This window comes from Gossypium hirsutum, chromosome A10 (assembly GCF_007990345.1).
Source record: "Gossypium hirsutum isolate 1008001.06 chromosome A10, Gossypium_hirsutum_v2.1, whole genome shotgun sequence".
Classification (NCBI taxonomy): domain Eukaryota; kingdom Viridiplantae; phylum Streptophyta; class Magnoliopsida; order Malvales; family Malvaceae; genus Gossypium; species Gossypium hirsutum.
This window is the reverse complement of record NC_053433.1, coordinates 59672381-59680898: the sequence shown is the minus strand read 5'-3', so window position 1 is coordinate 59680898 and position 8518 is coordinate 59672381. Positions and strand designations below refer to the sequence as shown.

Here is an 8518-nt window from a genome sequence, read left to right as displayed (position 1 = left end):
TTTCAACCAAATGAGTAATCGACAACCAATATTTGAGAAGAAAAAGTTGTTTTAAATAGAATTTGGCTTCGAGGAAAGAAAATAGAAAAGGAGAGAATTGTTCAGGTTTTGGGAAAAATAGAAAAGAATATGAGCAAAAGAAATAAGATAAATTTAGAATAAAATAGAAACAAAGAAAAAATTCGATTGAAAGGAAAATAAAATTAAAATTGGCTACCACACTAAAAAAAATATCTCAAACCTCCAAGAAGGATATAACTCATGAAGACCCCCCAAATTAAAAGCAATCGGCACCTCTAGATTCCCTCTATGGGGCAAAAATTAAAACAATTTTTTTCCTAGAGTTTAAACACCAAAACAACAATACTTTTATAAATATATATATTCCTTCTAATAATAATAATTATAATAATAATAATTTTATAAATATATCTAATAATAAAAATTTCAAATATCAATAATACAGTAAATAATAATAATTTTCATACAAAATTTTTAAACATACATACAGTAATATTTTTCTAATAATAATAATTTTATCTTATAATACTAATTAAAATTTCATAAAAATTTAAAATATTCGTAATAATAAATACAGTAAAAATTTTCTAGTAGTAATTTAATTCAAAATTTCTTTCTTAAACGATAATATTTAAAAGTTCTTAATTATTCAGGTTTTCTTCTATCCGAATCCCAAACTCAAAGCCCACTCTTCTAGGCCCCAAATTCAGGGTGTTACAGATGCCAACGTCCCAGACGTGGTCATACACTAAAACACATATCGGATCCTATGTCATGACATATGTATCCTAACTATTCCTATAGTACATATGGGGCTTTTTAGACGTTGAAACACTGTCAATGCTTTCACAATTTCACATATTCATCTTCTATTTCATTTCAATAGCATATAAGCATAAAAAAATTGATTCAAACACATTTATTTGTATATCGACTTACCTCGTACAGATTCGAACAAACGGAGTCGACTACGCGATGACTTTCGATTTCCCTGATCTAATTCTGTTTTCTTTTGTTATTGATCTAAATAAATTGAAATTTAACTCTTTTATTCAACAAATCATTCAAATCAAGCCATAAACACACATTTAGGGCATTTTACAATTCAACCTTCATATTTTCACATTTTGACACTTTAGTCCTTAATCACAAAAATCATAAAATATTCAAAATTTCCTTATACACATGCTTAACTGAATTTTGATATAGTTCATACAAGTCCACATATTTCATTTATTTCACATTTTAGTCCCTCAAAATCTCTTTTTTACAATTTAACCCAAATTAATCAAATTCATCAAAAATTCAAAGACAAAACATATTAACCCAACATCAAGTTTCCATATACTATCATCAAACTTCATAAAACTCACATTATCAACAATGGCATAACTCAAAATCATCAACAAATCAGAAATTGAAACATGGGCTTGATAGAATACAGAGCAACGATCACAAAAAAACGTAGAAATTATCAAAAATCAAACAAAACACATACCTAAATCAAAGAAATCAACGGCCGAACCCTAGTTTTGTTTTTCATTCCTTTTCTTCTTCAATTTTCGGCAAGGATGATGATAATAATATAATTTCATGCTTTTGTTTTAACTAAATTAACATTAATAAGCCATTTACATAATTAACCTTATTATTTTCATTAAAATTCCATTATCTCAAGTCCACTAATGTCCATGCATTAATTTAATAGTATAATTGCATCATAAGGACCTCACTCTAAAGACATAGAAATTTGACACTTTAGCAATTAGAACACATCTTTTATATTTTCTGCAATTAGGTCCTTTTATCAAATTGAGCACACAAACAATTAAATTTTCATATGAAATTTTCACACATGCTTGACCACATACTGTAAACACAGAAAATAATATTTAAATATTTTTCTGACTCAGATTTATGGCCTCGAAACCATTATTTCAACCAAATTCTAAACCCGGCTATTACAACTCTCTCCCTTAGGGATTTTTATCCCCAAAAATCTTACTGTTGATCAGAATCGGATATTGCTGTCTGATAAATACCAAATTATACATATCTATATCCCAAATACTTAGCATATTTATTGATGTTTATTACTAGATTTGTGGATTTTGGTGCTCTTAATCCGGTTATTTCATGTTTTGTACTCAAGAGAGCAGCAAAAGTCGAAAGGAGCCAAAAATTAGCTAAAAAGGGACAAAACGGACCAAATCGAGAAGATGACAAGGCCTAAGCCTTGCCACGCGAGCATCTCACACACCCGTGGCCTTCGGGGGTGTCAACCAAGGTTTTCACGATTCACACGGCCTGACCATTGAGCCCACACGGCCGTGTGCAATTAAACGGATAGAACACGGCCTGGTAATCATGTCACACGGCCATGGCACACGGGCATGTCCCTTTTTCAAAGAGTTGTATTTTACACGAAAAAGGATACTTAGGGAGGAAGAAAGCCAATCCAAAGCCTATATAAGCACCCTAAGTGTGACCTAGAAGGGGGCCGCTCTTTTCAGAACTTTTTTGGAATACAAAACCACATGCCAAGAATTACTTGAAGAAAGCCAGACGATCCATCTCAAAAGCTGGAGCTACTCCAAGACTGAAGATCTCTCTCAGAATTCCTTTAGCGGTTTCAGAGTTTTCTTTATGTTTTGTTATTTTCATACTCTTGAGATGTACTCTTATTTTATTATGAACTAAACCCCTTAGACACCTAAGAGGGATAAAACCTATGATGGATCTTGTTATTATTATTTGAACTGTATGATAAATACTTGATTTGTTCTTAATTATGTGTTCTTAATGCTTGAGTTAATATTCCGGGTATTAATTCATGATTTGATGTGCTTATGCAGAGGAGGAATAGACCCTGCCTAAGAGTAGATTTGGCATAATTAATCGAAGTCGATCGAACGCCTAGCAATAGGGTTACGAGATTTTGCCAGATTAGCGTGAAACTTAATATGGGAGTCCATAGAGTGATTTACTGCTCCCCTAAGGGCTTTAATTAAGAAAGAAATTTCAATTAATTCAACCGAGGGTTAGACGTTATTAGTCTCGAAAGGGATAATAACATAGGTTAGGGAGTCTCACGGATCAAGTCAAGTGAATAAATCATCCGGTTCTGAGTCAGATAACAAGTGAAATCTAGGTGGATTCCTCCTTGGGTGTCGTCTTTATCAATTGCTTTTCTTCAAGTCTTTTTCCAAATTTTCTCTTTGCTTTAATTAAATTAGTTAATTAGTTTAAATATTTAGTTAATTAAAACAAACCCTTTTATTCTTAGGCTAGATAATAAAAAGATAGTTATTACTAGTACTTTTGGTTCCCTTGGGTATGATATCCCAGTTTTGCCATTACTATACTATTGTTCGATAGGTGCGCTTGCCTTTTCGTCGTGATAATAGTTAGTTTAGGTTTGATCTTCATTATAAATATTTATTACTTGTTACGAATCACGTGATCAAGTTTTTGGCCCCGTTGCTGGGGAACTGGAATATTAGGAACACTAAATTTTTACTACTCTAGCCATTTATTTTTCTTGCAATTTTATTTCATTTTTTATTTATTAATTTACTTTTTTCTCTCTCTTGGCAGGTTTTTATAGTTTATGACTAGAAGAAACTCGTCAGGACCATTACTCTTTGACAAAGAAATCGATCGTACAATTCGTAAAAATCAAAGAGAAATAAGGCGTAGTTTATGCTACACGGAGAACGAGCAAACAGACGATACTCAAACCCCAATTGATGAGATGGATAAAAACCTAGGCAATTAGCTGCCTCCTGCAATTGCAGCTAATCAAAATCCTACTCCACGTACTATGTATGACTATGCTAAACCTTTTTTAACAGGAGCTGAGTCTAGTACAGTTAGACCTACTATTACTGCGAATAATTTCGAACTAAAACCTAACACAATTCAGATGATACAGTAGTTTGTTCAGTTTGATGGTTTGCAGGATGAGGATCCAAACACGCACTTGGCGAATTTACTTGAGTTTTGCGATACATTCAAAATCAATGGCGTTTCTGATGATGCCATTCGTCTTCGGTTATTTCCCTTTTCACTGAGAAACAAAGCTAAATAGTGGTTGAACTCGTTACCACGAGGGTCTATCACTACTTGGGAACAAATGACCGAGAAGTTTTTACCAAAATATTTTCCGCCGGCTAAAACGGCTAAATTGCATAATGATATCTTTTCTTTTGTGCAGATGGATTTAGAAACACTTTACGATGCATGGGAGAGATACAAGGACTTACTAAGAAGGTGCCCTCACCATGGGTTACCACTTTGGCTGCAAGTTCAAACATTCTACAATGGTGTGAATCCCTCGACAAGACAAATGATTGGCGCAGCTACTGGCAGAACCATCAACATTTAAATACCGGAAGATGCCTATGAATTCATAGAGGATATGTCACTGAACAACTATAAGTGGCAAGTTATGAGGACAAAGCCAATGAAAACAGCCAGCATCTATAACATCGATTCAGTCACCATACTCTCTAATCAGGTAGAACTTCTAAATAAAAAGATTGATAGTTTTCTTGGTTCTACGCAGGTACATCCAGTAATGAGGTGTGACTCAAGCGGAAGAGGTGTGCATACAGAATATCAATCCTTTAATCACACAACCGAAGAAGAACAAGTCAACTATATGGGTAATAATAACTTTAGATCTCAAAATAACCCATACAGTAATACTTATAATGCAGGTTGGAGAAACCACCCAAATTTTTCCTGGGGAGGTCAAGGAAATCCAAAGCCACAAAATCCTCAGGGTTTTCAACAACCACCTTATCAACAAGAGAAAAAACCAAACCTTGAAGAGATGATTTCTAAATTCATCTCGGTGTCAGAAACCTATTTCCAAAATACTGAGACAGTACTTAAGAATCAACAAGCATCGATCCAAGGACTCGAAACTCAGATAGGCCAGCTATCCAAACTAATTTGCGAACGACCATAAGGTAGCCTACCAAGTAATACTGAACCTAATCCGAGGGAACACCTCAATGCAATTAGCACTCAAGATAAGGAAGGATTCATTGCACCTGAGCGAGAAATACATCAAGACAACGAGATGAACAAAGGACGAGAAGAGGTAAACAATAATGATCCCAAACATGTAAGTACAAATCATGAACCTCGTGTGCCATATCCTAAAGTGATGACGAAAGACAGAACAGAAGAATAGTTTGGTAAATTTGCCAAACTCTTAAAGAAATTACATATTAACTTACCCTTTATTGAAGTTCTTTTGCAGATGCCCAACTCAGCAAAATTCTTAAAGGAACTTCTGATAAATAAAAGGAAATTAGACGCTACATCACATGTGGAACTCAATGCAGTCTGCTCAGCTATTCTAAAGAATGAACAACCTAACAAATTGAAAGATCCAGAGAATTTTAGAACTCCTTGCTTAATTGGTAGTCTATCTGTGAATAATGCTTTAGCTGATCTAGGGGAAAGTATAAATGCCATATAAAATGTTTAAACGACTAGGTCTCGGTAAACCCAAACAGACTAGGATGAGCATACAATTGGCTGACAAAACAGTTAGAGTTCCTAAGGGTATTATTTAAGACGTTCTCATTAAAATTGATAAATTTGTTTACCCAGTAGACTTCATTGTCTTAGATATGGATGAGGATAACAAGGTACCTCTAATTTTAGGACGACCATTTTTAGCAATTGCTAGAACCATTATTAATGTAGGCACAGGAGAGCTAACACTTCGTGTAGGTGATGACGCAGTAACACTCCAACCACGCGACTCAATCAAAACATCTAAGACACAAAATACTGCTATAAACTGTCAATGATAAAACTAACATTCAATCATCCTTGCAGGAACTTCCTCGAACAAAGACAAGAGAGACAGTGCACTTGTGACACCCCTAATTTGACCCTAGTCGGAAAGCGGTTTCGGGACCGCTAAACCGAGTAACCAAATTATTTGAACATGATATTTATTGTCTAAAATAAATGTGTGAAAATTTTAAGCTTCGATTTAGTAAATTTCATGTGAATTTAGTCAATAGGACTTATGTGTGACATTTTTGAAATGTGATAGATCAAAACATAAGGACCTATTAGTGCATGTTGAAAAAGGGGGGACTTGCATGTCAATTTTCCCCCCATCTAGTAGTGGCCGGCCATGACATTAGGATGGATAAAGGGTGATGGGGAAAACATGTCATAGACATGTTGTGTTGGTGCATCATGGGAGGAAACAATAAAATAAAGAGCATGGGCAATAAAATATTAGTGTTAGTAGGATGAGAAACAAAAAAAAAGAAAGGATATGTGTGATTGTCCCCCCCTTGCCGTGAGTTGAAGGAAAGAAAAACAAAAAAAAGTGTTCATCCTTTGGTTCATCCTTGGCCGAAAATTTTAAGGAGGAAGGAAGAAGAAAGATTGAATAGGTTCGGCCATGCATGTAACTAGGCTAAGGTATGTTTGATGATGTTCCATGAGATGCATGCATGTTTTAGTTGTTAGCTTGAGTTCTACCTAGCCCATGGTCTAAATCTTGCTATGTGATGGAAATGACACTCGGCCATGGATGCATCATTCTTGCTTGGTGTTGATGTTGTGTTGGTGAGATATCAAGTTATTTTTGTGACCAAGTTGAGATTTGAATTTTTGGAATGAGTAAGGCTTTCGGTTATGTTGTTTTGTATGAGTAATGGATTGTTGAGTTCATGCTATTATGAATAAAATTGATTAAGAGAGGCTTGAGATAATTAAATATGCATGTTGGTGGTAAGATGAGCATTCGGTTTTTATCATGGAAGCATAGGAAGCTTGTTAAAGTTGAATTTTAGAAAAGTTAAATGTGTGTGTGTGCTTGTGCTAGTGCCGAATGTGCCTAGGGTGATTTAGCATTGAGTTTGGTATTATATGAATTGAGTTTTATGGTTTTGGATTTTTAAGTGTTGTTAAATACTTTGAATAATATATATATGTGGCTTTGAAATGTGAAACTCGGCCAAGTGGTTATAAGCATGATTTTAGAGATTCAATGATGTTCGGCCGATTTGAATAATTCATGGCACCCCAAGCAAATTAGTTTTAGATGTTAATAAATATTGAAATTATTTAAAAGCATATTACCGAATGTGATTTTAGTCAATGATTCGGTTATGAGTGCTGATTTGTTTTATAATTAGCCGAATGTGTATATGTATACTATGAGGTGGTTTAGCTTAAAGAAAATTAAGGTGCTCGGAAGGTGATTGTCGTGGATAGTTTAAGTAATGAAATTTAATTTCTGTTATGTAAAGTGATGACATTGCTGTTTGCAAATTTGAAGTTAAAAATTGTTGATTGAGCATCAAGAGCTTATGAAAACAAAGTCGGATCGTGGAAAAAGGGGAAATTGGTCGAATAGTCGGAATTGACGTACATTAGCGATCGAGGTAAGTTTTAAGTATTAAAGCCTATAATGTGATTGAGTATGATATGTTAAGCACATATTAAAAGAATCATAACTCTATTGTAAATTTTTATGCATATAGCCTAATGGTTATTATGAAGTATAGGTAAGTTATTGATATGATATGTTGCCAAATGGATATGATATTATGAAGTGCTAAAAGGATATGTCAGAAGAGTAAAATTGTGATAAACCTGCTCAGGACAGCAGCAATAACATGAATTTAGAAAATCACCATAAATTATTGGAGTTGAATGGGAGGCTGAATAAATTATGAAATCAAAGCTTAATGAGTCTAGTTTCTTATAAAAGAAACCGTGTAATAAAATTTATTTCCGATAATGAGATATTTAAATTTGTGTGAGACAGTGCAGAATGACACTGTAATCCTCTGTTCCGTTTTTAGAAAATCATTATAAATTGTACAAAAATGGTTATAAGATAAAATTTATATGCTTAGACTCCTTAATGAGTCTAGTTTCAATTGAAATAAAATAAAACACATTTTGAATTCTGTAAAATGAGAAATCTGATTCGTAGTGAAGAGTGGTCAGATTAGTCAAACAGTGAAACAGGGGAAACTTTAAGAAAAATCTGGTATTGATTGGCCAAACCTAAAATTCTGGAAATTTTATGGATGGAAGATATACGAGTCTATATTCAGGAAAAATTAACGTAAAGTGATTTGGAGTTTTGTAGCTCCAGTTATAAATGATTTAGTGACTATTGCTCAGGAAAAACAGCTTGTGCTGAATTTGAGATTGTGTTGTAAACCTTGATAAACTTGTTCTAGTTGCTCATAAGCTATTGATTAAACCCATACGTGAATTCTAAATTGTGATATTGGAAAATGATAGATGTAGATTCAGCCAAGACAGTGTATATATGTGATAAGGCCTAATAGCCGATGTGATGAATGTGAAAGTGTATATATGTGATAAGGCCTAATGGCCGATGTGATGAATGTGAAAGTGTATATGTGTGATAAGGCCTAATAGCCGATGTGATGAGTGTGAAAGTGTATATATGTGATAAGGCCTAATGGCCGAT

At 33.9% G+C, this 8518-nt stretch overlaps 1 non-coding gene across 1 annotated transcript; it reads right to left on the bottom strand.

Annotated features, from left to right (window-relative positions):
* Positions 1-4205: 4205 nt before the first annotated feature.
* LOC121209173 (small nucleolar RNA R71) lies at positions 4206-4311 on the bottom strand. Its single transcript, XR_005904290.1, has one exon. It is a non-coding gene; the product is annotated as a small nucleolar RNA R71 (small nucleolar RNA).
* Positions 4312-8518: the final 4207 nt, after the last annotated feature.